This window comes from Euprymna scolopes, chromosome 41, assembly GCF_053919585.1.
Source record: "Euprymna scolopes isolate OS-2025 chromosome 41, ASM5391958v1, whole genome shotgun sequence".
Classification (NCBI taxonomy): Eukaryota; Metazoa; Mollusca; class Cephalopoda; order Sepiida; family Sepiolidae; genus Euprymna; species Euprymna scolopes.
In genome coordinates this window covers 8,135,098-8,153,467 of record NC_136522.1, presented here as the reverse complement: position 1 = coordinate 8,153,467, position 18,370 = coordinate 8,135,098, and the positions used below count along the sequence as shown (strand labels likewise).

The window sequence follows — 18,370 nt, the reverse complement described above, 5'->3', positions numbered from 1 at the left end:
CATTTTTTGATGACAAATTTCCGAAAATAAAATGTTTCATTAAAAAAAAAAAAAAAAAAAAACACCGGAGATTTCAAAAGGGAGGTAAATAGTGTGTAACTATTGCCATTTTTTTTTAAAATAAATTGTGCATTTTGCCTTGTTTCAGCATAACTAAGTTTTTTCCAAAGAAATATGGCTACGTTTGTTTTTACGATGAAGATCGAAAACTCGTGATTTTTTTTTTTTTTTAGATAATGTAGTAATATGTACTTACTTCTGGCATGCTAATAAAGTAGATATTACTTTTAGTTGAAATTGAAACAAAAAGTAAGTAGATGCCATTGTCCCCCCTCCCCACTTCGCTGTTATAGAGTAGTTGCAGCACTTGTAAATATGTAATCTGAGAATTGGTTCGCAGCGTCACCTGATTAGTTAACAAGTGACCAAGTCATCCCCATAATTCTCCGCAAAAAAATTGACATAAAATACTTCTTTACTGCTTATACTACATCTTCTTCTTCTTCTTCTTTTTCTTCTTCTTCTTCTTCTTCTTCTTCTTATTATTATTATTATTATTATTAATATTATTATATTATTAATATTATTAGTATTATTATTATTATTAATATTATTATTATTATTATTATTATATTCTTATTTTATTCTTAATATTATTTTTATTCTTATTCTTATTCTTCTTCGTCTTATTATTATTATTATTATTCTTATTATTAATATTATTAATATTATTATTAATATTATTATTATTAATAATATTATTAGTATTATTATTATTACTATTATTATTTATATTACTATTATTATTGTTAATATTATTATTATTGTTATTATTATATTCTTATTTTATTCTTATTCTTATTATTATTAGTAATATTATTATTGTTATTATTAATATTGTTATTATTAATATTATTAATATTATTATTATTAATATTATTATTATTAATAATATTATTTTATTATTATTATTTTATTATTATTTTATCCTTATTCTTATTATTAGTAGTAATATTATTATTATTATTGTTATTATTAATATTATTATTATTATTAATATTATTATTATTATTATTATTTTATTATTATTTTATCCTTATTCTTATTCTTCTCCTTAATATCATTATTATTATTATCATTATTATTTTTAATATTATTATTATTATTATTATTTTTCTTCTTCTTCTTCTTCTTCTTCTTCTTCTTCTTCTTATTATTATTATTATTATTATTATTATTATTATTATTAATATTATTATTCTTATACTTATTCTTAATATTATTTTATTATTATTATTATTATTATTATTATTATTTTTCTTATTCTTACTATTATTAGTATTAATATTATTATTATTAATATTATTATTAATATTATTATTATTATTATTAATATTATAATTATTATTAATATTATTATTAATATTATCATTATTATTATTAATATTATAATTATTGTTATTATTATTAATATTGTTATTATTATCATTAATATTATAATTATTATTAATATTATTATTAATATTATTATTATTAATATTATAATTATTATTAATATTATTAATATTGTTATTATTATTATAATTAATATTATAATTATTATTATTATTATTATTATTATTATTAATATTATTATTAATATTCTTATTCTTAATATTATTATTATTCTAATTATTATTCTAATCCTTATTCTTATTATTTTTCTTATTCTCATTCTTATTCTTATTATTCTTATTATACTTATTACTCTCCTCCTTTTATCTTTTTCTTATTTTTTCTCCTTCTTGAGTGAATTAGTTGGACTTCATCATAAAGATCTCAAAGATCGTGCCCCGAGGTCATCTTATCCAGAGGAAGTCCTGTGCATCCCAACTTTTTGTTTACCTGCAACATTGCGATAAAATAAATTTTAAAAATACGCAAATAAGTTTATATAGATATCTGATGATCTAGTATTACAAGGAATGGCGGAAGGCTGTTGGAACAAAGAGATCATCATCATCATCATCATCATCATCATCATCATCATCATCATCGTCGTCGTCATCATCATCATCATCATCATCATCATCATCATCATCATCGGGTCCTGGATATGACCTTAAACTATATCCAGTGGTGAGGCCCCAACTGGCGTGCTTTGGAGAGTGTGGAGCCATCCTTTAATTGCCATTGCTCCCAGGTCCACTCTGACCCGGAGTGGCAGTACCTGTAAGGGTCCCAACTACGGGTTAAATAGAAAACGTCTTGAAAACAACAACAATATTCTATTAAAAAAGTTTTCTTCAAAATCTTTGGATTCGGCATTAAATAACCTGAAAAGGGTTGATATGCCGTAAAACAAAAACAACCAACCAACCATCATCATCATCATCATCATCGCCATCGTCATATCGTATGAATCCAAAGATTTTATTGTTGAATTTTGTTTCCTCGATATTTTTCTTAGTCAGAATTCTTTGCAGAATGACATCAGGGATTACGGGAGGGATCACGTTAAGATTGCCAACATTCCAAGCAAATTATTTTGTGGAACGAAGTAGATTCGACATTGGAGCACCCAGGTCGTCAGTCCGTGTCGTTATCCACTTCATCACCGTCCATTCCCCGGAAAAGATCTAAACCACCGAGATATTGTTGATAATTATATGTAACGTTACACATACGTTTCCACACGGGACCCAACACGTTGTATGCAGTCTACGTCGCGTTTGAGATCAAGACGAAGAATAACCTGGACTCAATATTTCATGTTGTAACAACGACATTTATTTACAGGTACTTTCCGAGAATAAACCGTGATCGTGCTTCTTTTATTCTGTCCACTCGAACGTTCTTGCGAACGTGTTCTCGAATGTAATCGTCGGTCAGTGCACATGCTCTTTTTAGAATCTTCCCCTTCATACACGGCTCGTCATTTGCAGACGCGCGTCCGTGCTCTGTGACATATATTCCTGGACTTCTCCATCAATCAGTCAGGTAAACGGGCATGGGGGAGCGAGTCTAAAAGACATTTAATACATGATAGATTGTATTCTACAGTATGTAGAGCAAACGTTTCATGACGGTTGCTGTTGACGTTATTTATGGAACTGTCATTGACCTTGTGAATCACACGACCTGCAAACTTGCATAAAAGTTCACGATATCAGATGATTATAGTTGTTCAGATGATCCCGATAAAATGAAATAAAATTTATTGAGAGAGAAGATGGATTGGTGATCGTTGAACGTGTTTGAGTTGTGCTTGCGTTAGAATTGTTATCTTTTCAATTACGGAGACGTGTACAAACTATTATGCAGCCGTGTCGTTGTTGTCGTCAAACATATGTGATTGCTTTACAAACAAAAAACTACTCGAACATCGATGCTGATTTATAACATACCTCGCAACAAGACAAGCATACTTAGAAAAAAATGTCCTCAGACAGACTATTACGACGGACTATAACGATCACACGACTCTTCTGAAAAAATGAGACTCATCTCTCGGGGTTGGAGCTTCTGACCACAATAAGTGAGCAGGATCGCAGTGTACAAGATTCATATAACACATAAGGAAATGGCGGAAACGTAGTTTGTACTAGAATAAGGTCAAAAATGGATGGTAACGTTCAATGCTGCCTAAACTAAGCTCGTTTCCTTTAATAATCACAAGAAACATTGTCAACCACCTATGGCTAAAAATACATTACCTAAAAGCACTTCGTTCAAACTCCTCGGCTTAACGTTCACATCGAAATACATCAAGAACATTGACAAGAATGCTGCGAAGAAAGTGGGCTCTCTCTACCATGCTAGAAAGTTACTTAAGCCTGAAAGTGTCCTGTATCTCTATAAGGCCACCATTCACCCATCTATGGAGTATTGTTGTCACATTTGGTGCATCTGCTACTAGTCTCTCGCTCCTGGGCAGGGTTCAAAAGAGACCTGACCTGATAGGTTCTGAACTATCATCTAAACTTCAACCTCTGTCCCATTGACGAAATATTGCATCCCTCTCCCTGTTCTTCAAGTATTGTAACGGTGGGTGCTCCGACGAACTACAAGCCCTTGTGCCCCCTCGACGTGAATACCCCTGACAAACCCGACAAGCAGCAAAATCCCACCCCCACACAGTAGAAATCCCTAGGTGCAAGAAAGCCTTCTACTCTAATAGTTTCTTCCCCAGAACTGCTAGACTTTGGAGTTTTCTTCCGGGTTCCTGCTTCCCCAACTGTACTGACATGCAAAAGTTCAAGTGTAATGTGAACAAACATCTTGCTGCTCAACTCCTTACATAGTATCCCTGCAATTTATGTTCCTGCTAGTAGTCTCCTAAATGAAAGTGGTACTGTGCCTTGTTTGGGGTGAAAATGTAATAAAAAAACTCGTTGACAAATGGGATCAATGTTATATAGAGAGCAAAGATCGTTATTGTTATCTATAAAGATTTTCAAAATAACGCAGTTTTTCATTTTCAAGATGAAAATTTAAATCGGCAAAATATTTGGCACCGATATAAAATATCGAATTTTAAAAAAATCTACTTTTTTTTTAATTTAATTATTTTTATTGTGCAATCATTTATGTCGATTTCAAACTATCTAAATTAAACTTAAAACATTGTTTATGACCGTTTGGTACAAGAGGAACTGTTCGCTAAGAGCGAACTACGGTCACGAATTCAGAATAGTGAGAAAATATAAGACCGCCGAATGTTTTATTATTTAATCCCGTGGGGGAGGGGTGATCTTACCGGATCGTAATATACGCTTAAATATATTTTAATCAATACAGATTTCGTATTACAGAGAAAGATGTCTATTGAATATATTATATTTCAAAAGTATTTCTCTATTATATAATCTATATGAATACGGATATATATATATATATATATATATATATATATATATATATATATATATATATATATATAAGAGCAAGTAGTTTATAAAACATGTTAAAACACATTTTTGAAAAAGAGTTTAAAACATATTTAATTTTCAAAAAGAAACACTAAATAAGTGGATAGTCCTTAATCCGCGGAGTTTCGAAGAAATACTATCCTTCTCGTCAGAGGGTAGGATTTAGCAAAATGCGGGATCGGATTTTGTTTGCAAAATTATTTGATGAAACTACAAGTAAGTCACAGATCTTACTTGATAACAAAAAATAGTGAAGCAGAGGGAATTGGGTGAAGAAAAAAAGTGATTTCACGTGAATGGATAGTCTGGTGAAGGGTAATGTATCCAATGGCGGTAAAATCCAAAAATGCAGAATCCAAGAAAGTTGGTTAAATTTCCATTCGCACAAGTAAAATCAAAGGGAATCGCGTAATTGGAAAATGGTCCAAAGTAATCCAAAAGGCAGAAATCTGTGGAATAATTCACAAATAGGTACATGGAAAATGGAATGAATACCAGTAATATTATTAAAAGAAGGATAAGATGTGCGTAAAATAATGGAAGAAAATTTAAAACTCGACTGCCGAGGCAAGGCTAAATTAAGAATATATATATATATATGTGTGTGTTTATATATATATATATGTGTATATATATATATATATATATATATATATATATATATATATATATATATATATATATATATAGTTCAAAAGTTTTAAAAATGACTTGCAGCATTCCAACCGTTTTCCCAACCCAAACGGTTGGGAAAACGGTTGGAATGCTATCGACAGACAGGAAAGATTAAAAAGTAAACAACTTAATGCTATTAATAAATTTTGCGCATGCGCAAAAGTAATAGAAATATGTCGGCAAGTTGAAACTTACCCATTTTTCATTTCAACTTGCTGACATACGCGTCGTTTTATAAAGATTTTGCTCGCCATAAACCATCCATGGTGTATGATTACTATTTTTAGTTTTGTGTGATCTGTAGTTTAAGAGTTTATCGGTTAAATATTTTCACACAAACCCACACGTACATCTGCTGTTTTGTTTACATATCAAAGCTCGTCAGTGTGGTTAGACTATAAACTACCTCCAGCCAAGTTTGAAACTCGATCGTCTAGGCAACAGTCTGCGTTCTTAACCGTTACGCTATTCAATAAGATGAGTATATGTATTAATAATGTTAAAGCATTGTCCAAAGACCTAAGCTACATTCGTTTCCATTAAGAACATAGCTTAATACGCAAGTGGCGGTTTGTTTATCACTTTCCAATATGCTAAACCCAAGGTAAGGAACATTTATAGTCATCCACATACAGTATTCGCATTACAAATCTTTAATATAAATTAGATAATTTCATAATTTATCTTTTTCTATATAATAATTTAATTACGATAGGTTTGCAATGACAGATGCGAATTATACAAATTTATTTCGTCTAAACTTTTACCCATCATCTTATGTAACTTATGAACACCGTTACAGACACATTTATTAGATCTAATAAAATCTTATCTTATTTCCTAGGAGCGACATCATGATTCCCATGGCCTACAGGCAAAGTAGCTCATATTTTCCCCTCTAACTGGAAAGTCCTCCCACTCTCCTTAACAGGATCGTGTTGTTCTATAACCATTATAACTATATTGACCTGACACCGTTATTAACTGGATTGCACACACATACACTTACAACTAAAATACTGATTTTCCCCCATAACAGTCCGCCAATTGTCATTCTATTATTCTGGATTATACACAAGCATACAAAAAAAAACGAACACCGCAGCCCTAATTCACTACGACAGTTCAATCGCCATACATTTTTATACATCATTTATTTCATTTAAACTTACAGATGCCATCACGCATTACTAGAACCGGGTATTTCTATAACCATTATAACTATATTTACCTGACACCGTTACTAACTCGATTGCACACTCATACACTTACAACTACCAGTGCACTTCGCTATTCACAAATACTGATTTCTCCCCCATAACAGTTAGCCTATTGTCATTGGTTGCAACGATGATATTCTATTATTCTGGATTATACACAAACGAACACCGCAGCCCTCACTACGGCAGTTCAATCACCACACATTTTTATGCATCATTTATTCTATTAAAACTTACACATATAAATAAATGCTATGAATCATTTAATCACTTTAGAATCACACATGCCATCACCCATTACTATAAATCATTTAATCACTTTAGAATTGCACATGTCATCACGCATTGCTATAAATCATTTAATCACTTTAAAATTACACATGTCATCACGCATTGCTATAAATCATTTAATCACTTTAAAATTACACATGTCATCACTCATTGCTATAAATCATTTAATCAATTTAGAATTACACATGTCATCACGCATTGCTATAAATCATTTAATCACTTTAAAATTACACATGTCATCACGCATTGCTATAAATCATTTAATCACTTTAAAATTACACATGTCATCACTCATTACTATAAATCATTTAATCACTTTAGAATTACACATGTCATCACGCATTGCTATAAATCATTTAATCACTTTAAAATTACACATGTCATCACACATTGCTATAAATCATTTAATCACTTTAAAATTACACATGTCATCACTCATTACTATAAATCATTTAATCACTTTAAAATTACACATGTCATCACTCATTGCTATAAATCATTTAATCACTTTAGAATTACACATGTCATCACGCATTGCTATAAATCATTTAATCACTTTAAAATTACACATGTCATCACGCATTGCTATAAATCATTTAATCACTTTAAAATTACACATGTCATCACTCATTACTATAAATCATTTAATCACTTTAGAATTACACATGTCATCACGCATTGCTATAAATCATTTAATCACTTTAGAATTACACGTCATCACGCATTGCTATAAATCATTTAATCACTTTAAAATTACACATGTCATCGTGCATTGCTATAAATCATTTAATCACTTTAAAATTACACATGTCATCACGCATTGCTATAAATCATTTAATCACTTTAGAATTACATATGCCATCACTCATTGCTATAAATCATTTAATCCCTTTAGAATTACACATGTCATCACGCATTGCTATAAATCATTTAATCACTTTAACGCACATGAACCTACTAATGAAAAACCTCTATTAGAATCCTTCAACCAAGTTATAGAAACTTAAAATCTAAAAAAAATAATTAATAAAACCTGAAGCAAAAAAATAAAACCTAAATAAATAAAATAAAATATTCAAACAGATTAGTAAATGTGTCAATAAATTCACCGTCCTCACACAACTATTTTGTATCAAGAAATGTAAACAAAAAAAAATAAGGAAGGAAGGAAAAGGGACGGATAGAGTAGTAGTAGTAGCAGTAGTAGTAGTAGTAGTAGTAGTAGTAGTAGTAGTAGTCTTTACTACAATTGTTCTTATGTTTGTCAACGGGTTAAAGTTGTTTAGTTGTAAGAAAATAGCGGCAGTATAGTTGTAATAAAGAATAGTTGCAAAACATCCCCACTCTTCCAATGTTAAATAATAATTTCGAAATAATAACGCTAATATTTCAGTGCGTAGGTCAAAATCTGCAAAAGAAGCGATTTGTGTTTATTTGTTTACGTTTTTATGGGTTAATGTTTATGCGCGCATGCGCAACCGGATGTCGTAAACCGGAAAGTGGGTTACATCACTCGTTATAAGGTCATTTGAGTTTTATAATTATATAGATTTGATTATATAAATGTGTATTATATGCTGTACTGTATTTTGTTACTAATTTTTAATGCCGTATCCTGGGGTTCTACTGTACAAGCATTCTCTCCACCTGTAAACTTATTGTCAATCTGTCCACGTCATTGTTTTGTGGCAGCATCACAAGTTAAAAGTCTATACGATTTGACGTGCCACCGACAACTACTATAATCCGTGTTACAATCTTTACTTTCTTCATCTTCCATATCCTTTTCGGCTCTCTGGTCAGCTCTTTGTAGTTGTTCCGTTTCTCCATCTCTTAGATCTAAGTTAAAATTCTTACGTCATTTTTTGAACATAAATATTTTAAACATTCCTTTCTTTCAAAACATTCTCTCTAGATATCTTTTTCTACATAATATTTAACAAATGAATAATAATAATCGTCCAGATACTTGGCATTGCCCGCCACAGCATAACACAGATACTACGCTGTGATCACAGCCAAAAGGTCCAACATAACATGAGAACAATAGTCCAAAGCATCCAAATAATGCGAATAACGAATCCTCATCTCAAGAATTCGGAATTGTTAATAAAAAGTCCGTTTGATAGTAAATAATTCAAAAACGGTCGATATATCTTAAGTCAGATTAACTATATTTCAGGTAAATCCGGCACTGGTGGTCTTATATGCGCATGCGTCTCATACGCCTGCTCCGGTAATTGTTTTGGTTGGGTATAGGGGATGCTGATCTTATCTGACGCTTGTCAATCAGATCCATCCGAAAACCGAAAGACAAGTTGACATTTAAAAACACCATAACACCAATCCAGCTGTTGCTAAACACGAACAAAAAAAAATGGACAAGAGAGAAACCTTTAGTTCGGGTCGTCGCCATTTTCTTGGAAGTCTTGTTAGTTCGAAAGGGGAATCTGAAACCGTAAGTTCATTATCGTTTGCGTCTCTCGTCTATTTTTGTTTTCCTTCAGTTTTTCTTTTTTTTTTCTTTTTTTTTTCTTTTTTTTTTTTGTAAATATCCAGGATAGTTAACAATCGAGAACTCGTAAAAAAATAATTAATTAATTAATTAAAACTCCAAATAATTTATAACAAACGCAATACAATTAAATTCCATATCGACTCGTATACTTTTAACGTATGGAAACTACGCTTCCATGGATATTTCATGCAATTTATCTCTATCTGTGCTTTTTTTCTTAGCTATGAGCAAAACAAGGGAACTTGTGTTCATTTAATTGCATACATCAATTAGAATAAATATTGGGTCAGTAGGAAATAAAAAAGCGTTGATATGCCGTACAACAGATCAACCATACTAATTAATTAATTATCAACAAATTAATTAATTATTAATAATAAGTATTAACTTCCGATATAAAATACTCTCAAAAGAGGTTAAATTTATAGGAAATGCGGTAGAATTAAATTCTCTACCGTCCTGTATATATTTAACGTATGGAAAGTATTTGTAATATAAATTTCTTTTTAATTTTAAAATTTGATTACACTAACAGCTAATTTTTGACAAAATTAGAAAAATGGTTTTCAAGATTTTCGAAATAATTGCTTAACGTCGATCAACTCAATGCTGAAATATACTGGGAAAAAATCTTATCCTCGAACCTCTTGTAAACCCACACTTAATCGATCAAGTTTATCGGATTCAAGCGATAATCCTAACCGCTATATTGTTTTTCATATGTCTTATCGATACATGAACATCAAAATAAAATTCTGAAAGAAAATAAAAGCTTACAGTTTCCACGTGTTAAAAGTATACAGGTCGGTGGACAATAAAAATTATCCTGCGTTTGCTATGAATTATTTGCTGTTTTAATATTTAGGTTTAGGAGTTCTCAATTATTAACTATTCTGGACTTTATTCTTTTTTAATACTTTTTTTTATTGATAAAATTATTTAAGATTTTTTTGTTTGGGGGGGGGGGGGGGGTAAGGCTTCTTTTTTTGGAAGCTAGTCGTTGTAATTCATTACTGACGCGAATTTTGATACAATCCCTATATTCTCTGTATAATTTGAATTATTCGGACTACACTTCTCATTTTGGATATTATTCACACGATGTTTTAGCCGATGTAATCTCCGACCTTGTTCACATATATTTTATCGAACTTTAGGTGTTTTTATATCGAACTTGAAAATCTGTGCGAAAATTCCAATGGGACCTTTTATTTAATCCTGGCTTGCTCTCCCCCTTGAGCGTTATTCACACAGCGTTTTGGCCGTCTTCAAATGTGCATGGCCAAAGTATGGGATCTATATCTGTACAGAATTTCAAATAGGACATTTTACTTAAACCATGGACGTAGATTTTTCTTGTTACGTCAGCCATGACCAAGTAGAAGTCTTAAGTAATTCGCAACTGTATTCTTAGTATCGTCTGCACTGATGATTGAACTTTCAACCAGTGGGTGAGCGTCGCTTAAAACCGAGTCTAGCATAAAGATTCCAGGGTTCGACACGATACACCTGAAGAAGGTCAGAGGTTACATCGGCCGAAATTTTTTGAGAATAACGTCCAAGATGAAAACAATAATCTAAATAATAGAAATAATGCAAATCATAAATCGTTATCTAAAAAAAAAATCCTTTTTTTTACATAGGAATTACCACTTATCAAGGCCAAGAGGCCACTCGAGGATAAGGGTTAAGGAGTGTACAGTAGAAATTGGACAATATAGTAACCGTTAGTAATGGGGATTCGGTAAATTTGTTAACTTATATGGTGCGCCTCATCCGAAACTTGTTTACATTAGACTTGAAGACAACCATATTGTAATCAGCTGGAAAGCAGATAAACGGAAGACAATTCCATAGGCGTGCAGTTCTAAGAAGGAAGCTTTGTTCATGGAATCTACGTTTAGGTTTAGGCACAGATAAAAGAGTGGGGAAAATTGTTGATAGTGATTTCTGCTAGACGGGTGTTTCTTGTGAAAGTTTGGCGAGGGGGGACCATAGAATGGAGCTCAGCCGAGCACTTGCCATGAAAATAGCGATAAAGCAGAGACAAGCCCGCAACATCTCTTCTGTGAGAAAGAGGTTGCAGGAATGAGAAAAGGACATCCCCCACAAGGCTACGAAGTCTATTTTGAACTATATCAAGGCAGGATAATCCTTTCTAGCAGCTTCAGCCCAGATGTGGCAACAGTACTCCATCCTTGGACGTACCTGGCTCTTATATAGAGAGAGAATTGCATCAGCAGTGAGATATCTACTGGATCTAAACGTACTATTCAGATTTTGGAATTCTTAAATTCTATACATACTAGACGTACCCGTATCCCGTTAATTCCCACGAATACCATTTTTAATTCTGATTTTATTTCACCTGAATATTTATAAACTTTCAGTTTTCAGGCATTGTTCTTAGTGCTCCTACAGGATCCCGACAATATTTTTCGGACCATTTAGTGTTCGACTTTCCGAGTACCATAGAGTGGCGAAATTCCTTCAATAGAATAGCATAAACATATAAAGACAATACCTGTAATAAAAATGGAAGAAAATCGATTAGGTAAGGAAAAATATTTAATTTTCATCATTTTTTACAAAACATACGCGACATTATTTTTCGGACATCGTTGAAAAACTGTTAATAGTCTGTAATATCATCTTTCTTCTCAATAACCTTTATCACTCTCTCTCTTCATAATGATCAAAGATATGCACAATAACATCTCAACGTGTTTCTATTAGTTGTTTTGGGGGGCATCCAGTATTCGTTTCCATAGTTGAGCCTTTTTCGTTATTTCAGGTCCATCATAGACAAGTTGCGCAAGCATTTCCCAAACATTTTTCATTAAATTTAGATCACTTTAACCATCCATTTTTTCATGAGTTTGGACACATGGATGCTGCAATTGTCTTGCTATAGAACGAAATCATTCCTCATCTCTCTTCTTATCTTTGGTAGGGCTTTCTCGTCCACCAACTGGTTGTAACTTTCGCTGTTCTGTCGTCCTTTCAGCCACTCCAACCATATATTCCATTAGCAAAGATCATATCCCAAACCATAACTCCTCCTCCCATCTGTCGTTTGTTCAGTACAACAGGCTCACTCCTTCTCGACAAAGTACACCATCCATCGGGCCCATCAAACTTGAAACGCTTCTCATCAGTAAATATAACTTTTTAGAAGTCAATATGCTTGTTAACCACCTTTTAGCACTCTCCAGTCTTTTTCTTTTGTGTTTCTTTGTTAGTGTAATTTTTTTCTTAACCTTTGCAAACTTCAAACCAATCCTATGCAGCGTTCTTTGTACTTTTCGGACGTTTACATACAATTCACATTTCTCCTTCACTTTTCTTGCTGTAACTTTTTCTCTAGATGTCAAAAGCCGGGCCACAGTCCTCTTCATTCTCTTTCCAATCCTCTTGCCAATTGATCTTTTCCGTCCTCTCTTTTCCCGTTCGGCGTTTGTCTTCAGCATGTATTCGACCGTTGATTTCGACAGCTTCAAATCTATGGCGATCCTTTTGATGCTGAGGCCATCTTCTCGCTTCATCCGTGCCAAACAAATGACTTATCATTATTAGCATTATTAGCATTATTATTATCATTATTATTATTATTATTATTATTATTATTATTATTATTCATTATGAGCTTTAACAGAGGATTTCTCTTTCAGAACAACATGTGATGTTCCATGGAGTAAGTGACAACAAGTCTCCCAAATTTTCAGTACTCTCCATCACTTTAGATAACAATCTCATTTGTCTTCACTGGAATTTGGGTGGCAATAAGCCTCCCCAAGGTCCCCGTCCTCTTCGCACTTATCCAGTGGAGGTCGGGTTAGTGCTTTCTCTCCTCGGTCTTTCCATCCACCTGAGCCATCCTCGACTATTTGGTGCGGTGCTTGTTAATGTCAAAACGCTTTTTATGTGGAAGGGTTAACTTACAATATTATAGTTTCAGTTTTCTTGATTTCATGTGGTGTTTCTGTGTGTTTACTTTTGAAGTAGTTTCTATGTGTCTGGCTAATTCTGACAATCCGCAAAGTTAAGAATCGAATAACGATCGTCGGTTGGAAATCCTTAGCGTCACTAATAAAAAAAAAATACAGCAGTAACTGAAGTGGAAAAAAGGTCTGTTTTTGTTTGGTCATTTTGTTATTTGTTGTGTACCATGAAGAATCCCCCAGCTTGACAAAAGCAAAGGCTAAAGGGGTAAACCTCGACAAAAATCCAGTTCCGATAGGCAGATAGTGAAGCTCTGCAAACATCTTTCCGGCAACTCTTGCAGCCGCGCTGGTATCGACTGTATTGGCTTGCCTTTCCGTTGGAGTCTGCTTGCAACACCGAAAGGGGGACCCTGATAAATAGACAAACCAAGGTTCTCTTATTACTTACTCGGGCCTGCACCTGGTTAGCCACAGCAGACGCTGTAGTAACCCAAACTAGATGCAGAACGCCATTGTCTCAAGAGACAGAAGGTTGCCATCAAAGTACTCTCAATTGGATTCGTCAGTCCTCTGACTGAAATCCAATTGAGAATCTGTGAAATACTTTAAAGGTTAAAGTTCATTCGTGGAGTCCACAAAATAGCAAGCAATTAGATGGATTATGCAAGAAAAAATGGGATAAATTAATGGTGAATCAATGTAAAAAAAAACTTGTGGCCAACTGTAGAAAGCGAACAGAAGTGAAATAAAGTGAAATAAAGTGAAATAAAATAGAGGCTAAAAAAATCAAAATATTACATTTATGTACTAAATATGTTTGCATGACGTAATTTTTTTAATTTTGACAAAAAGGATTCAACCATGAGATTTTACTTTTCCTTTCCCCCACAATTAGTATAACTTTACGGTATATTACTTGCCAAACATAAGGCAAAATGACCAACATAAGCTGGAGTTATAAACGAAAATAACATGTATCCAAGACTTATGCGTGTCACTATATGCAAATGTATGTATAAGTACATATGTTTATGTAGTTATATATGTATATAAATGTATATCCATGTATACGCATATACATGTGTGTATATCTATATATGTATATTTATATACTAGCAAAAGTACCCGTCGTTGACTGGGTTCAAAAATAGCCTACAGAAAAGGGACTCTGATTTATGAAAGTATGATAGGTTATGAAAAGGAAGGGTTGTAAAGAGATAGCTTCGAATTTGGGGGTATCAAAACCAAAGCAAAATATGATGAAAGTAAAAATAAAATAGATAAACCCCATAATTTATTATACTATACCTGTTCACACTGAAACACTTATCACAATATTCTGTGGATCTATATTAAAAAACCTTGTTAAACTTTGTGACATATTTCCATTCTATGGAGGTCAGCTGCGAACGAACACCCCATAATTTTATTATACCATCCATATTTAAGTTAAGACATACTTATCAAAGTATTATTATGTACATCTATATCAAAAACACTTGTAAACGTTTTTTTAATCTTTAGATTTTTTATTTCCATACTTTGTGGACCAGGCGCGTACACAGACCCCACAATTTTAATGACTCATCATTATGCCAGATCAAACATACCCATTCCTGTGTCTCGATACATCTTCTATCATTATATGTGATCAGTTTTCTATAATAGTCAGCCATATAGGAACCTATTCGTGACCAGACACACACACACACAGACGTCCAACTTTTTATCATAGATGTATATATGTGTGTCTGAATATGTGTATACATGTGTGCGTGTATATATGCAAATGTTTGTGTTCCTCTGGAGGTTTCTGTTAGGATTATCTCACCCTTCGTCTTTGGTTAAAAGAACCTTGGCTCACAAGGCACTGGAGGTCCAGTTATACGGCGCAGGACACTCGCCGTTCATCAGAGCCCCGTCTGCGTGGCAGTGGTCACGACGGACATGAGGGGTTGATTTGTCTGGGAGAAGCACAATATGACGCTAAGACATCAGTATGCTTTAAACACACGTCCGCACAAGACCTTGACGGCGTTACAATTTTACCATCAGCGTGTATCTCGATAACAAAAAGGCTGGCTGTAGCCTAAAATGACAAACAAATATTCAATTAAGGCTGACAAAGATTCGAACGTCAATGGCAATAAGGGCTCTAGAACAACTTTGCGGGCATATGTGCAAGACTATGGGCGGTTTGACCGTCCAGCACGTGCTGCTAGTGGCACTCATGTCTGCACCATTTGTGCCAAAGAATATCTGAATTTGGCCGGGCTTAAAAGCCACTTCTGTACGGCTCACCACTGATCTGTCTTAATGCATTCATTTTCTAATTCTATATTAAGTAATGGCAATATTCGAGAACGAATTTGCTGCCATCATATATGTGTGCATGTATATATATATATACGTATATGTATATATATGCACTTGTTTGTATGTATATATATATATATATGTATATATATCTTTGTATACATATATATGTATATATATGTATATATGGATATATATGTATATTTATGCGTGCATATGAATATATTTACACATATATGCATATATATGTGTATATTTATATATATATATATGCATATATGTATAATGTTTACATATGTATATATATGTTCGTATATGTAAATATAGATATTAGTATATGTATGTATGTATGTATGTATGTATGTATGGATGGATGGATGGATGGATGGATGGATGGATGGATATAAAAAGTTCATTTCTCTTAACATTTTCCTAGCTGGTATACCATACATTTACCCACTATCTTATACATTCCGACCGAGAGATCGTTTTAAGATTCTAATCGATCTTTTAAGTGCAATGTTTTGTATCACTCTTGCACTTGGGTAATTTTTAATTTTTTTTTTTTTTTTTGTTAGTCAAGCTGATCATATAATTACTGAAATGATATCAATATTCCTAAAATTCCAGTTTCTTTTAGTGGCGTACTTAAGATCTTTATATTTCGTTATATTTTCCCTCTTAGTTTTGTTTAACACAGCACGACTGGGAACACTAACTTCTACCAAGGTTGCTTCTTTCTCTTTACTGTTCTATATCATGATGTCAGGTTTAATTGCTCCATTTTCTACGTACGTAGCTGTAGGAATTGCATAGTCATAGTGGATGGTGCATGACTTATTGCCAACTGTTTCTTTTTGTTGTATGTTTGCAGGACTTCTATATTCATCTTTTTACAGATAGTCCACTGGGGATATTTACACACTCCATTGTTCTGCATTGTATAGCAGCCATCATCCAGCAGAACCTTACAACTCTCTACTTGTGTGTTGCACTTGTTTTCATTGCTGAGACCACTAATCTTCCTAAAAGGAGTAAACGTATAAGAAAAACATTCTTCCGGTATATTGGAGAGTAAACATAATACAGCATCAAACAACCTTGAGCAATGTGTTGACCCCACTCCGACTTTACCCTCATACCACTACCCATAATTTTTGTTTATACAATCGAATCATCGTTTATCAAGGCCCAAATACCCTTAGAGGATAAGGACTAATGAATGTACTGTGGTCACTGGGACAACAGCATAGTAGTCGTTAGTGGTAGAAATTAGGTAAAATTTGACGAAAAGAGCGGCTCAAAAATAACTTGTTTACATTGGTCTTGAAGACGACCATATTGTAGTCAGCTGAGAGGCAGACCAGTGAAACAGAATTCTGCAGGCGGGCAGTTGTAGGAAAAAAAGCTTTGTTCACGGAATTTGCGCTTATATTTAGGCACTAATAGATAGTGGAGGAATATCTTAATAGTGGTTGTAAGATCTTCTTTTTAGTCAGTCTATTATAAAACCTTCGTTATCTATCAATATATCCAGAAAATACATAGCACGGTATTGGTTGGGCGATTTTTCCATTCTCTCTCTCTCTCTCTCTCTCTCTCTCTCTCTCTCTCTTGCAATGAAAGGCCATGGAGTATTGTTGGCGACTCTTTTGGGCTATTTCCATAGTATTGTTTTCTGGTTCTGATTCCTTTGTAAGACAGTATTGTCCCAAATGTTTGTAAAGTTTTGTGATGGAGGTTGTTCTGCTGGCTCTTGTATTTTATGTTAATGTACCATCATGAGGTTTGGAATCTGTGAGCTCATCAAGTATTGACCCGTGCTTACAATAGTGATACAATGCTGATGGTTAATCTTTGAAACCCCTAAACTTCCTGCTACTCTGGACAACTACAGCAAAGGCAGACATTAGTTTCTATATGTTACCCTATACAATTTCAATATTTTCCTAGTTTCAGTGCCAAGTGTCACGGGGGGGGCATGTGTGACCGGACGTGCGCGGCCCCGACAGATCGCCGACTCCCAACGTCGTAAATCATTTTCCGTTCGACTATTCCTCTTATGGCTGGATCGTCATTTTTCTCGCTGGCGAATGTTGATGGGAATACGCGTGGTTTCACAAAAGTAAAAATTTAATAAATCGAGGAACAAAGAAAGGAAAAACACTAACGCCAATGTTTCACATATAATCGACTGTTGGACCTGTGTGTGTGTGTGTGTGTGTGTGTGTGTGTGTGTGTGTGTGTGTGTGTGTGTGTGTGTGTGTGTGTGTGTGTGTGTGTGTGTGTGTGTGTGTGCGTGTGTGTGTGCGTGTGTGTGTGTGTGTGTGTGTGTGTCTTCTCCCCGTTCTATCGATGTTACATTCGTCTCTATTTCTGTTTCATAGTCAACTCTAAAAACTGTCCGACTCTCATCCACCGTGAAGGGCATCTAGTTGTCAACTAGCTGTCTTCTCTACGTTGGTATCTGAGGTCGCCCCCACCCCACCCCGGCTA

General features: G+C 33.5%; 1 protein-coding gene across 1 annotated transcript in view; it reads left to right on the top strand.

The window, feature by feature from the left end:
• The first annotated feature begins 9,510 nt into the window (after positions 1–9,510).
• LOC145266701 (hemocyanin G-type, units Oda to Odg-like) overlaps positions 9,511–18,370 on the top strand; it is a 69,978-nt gene continuing 61,118 nt past the window's right edge. The window contains exon 1 of the mRNA XM_080122626.1: positions 9,511–9,554. The gene's annotated coding sequence lies outside the window, so the exon portion shown is untranslated. The remainder of the gene's footprint in view (positions 9,555–18,370) is intronic.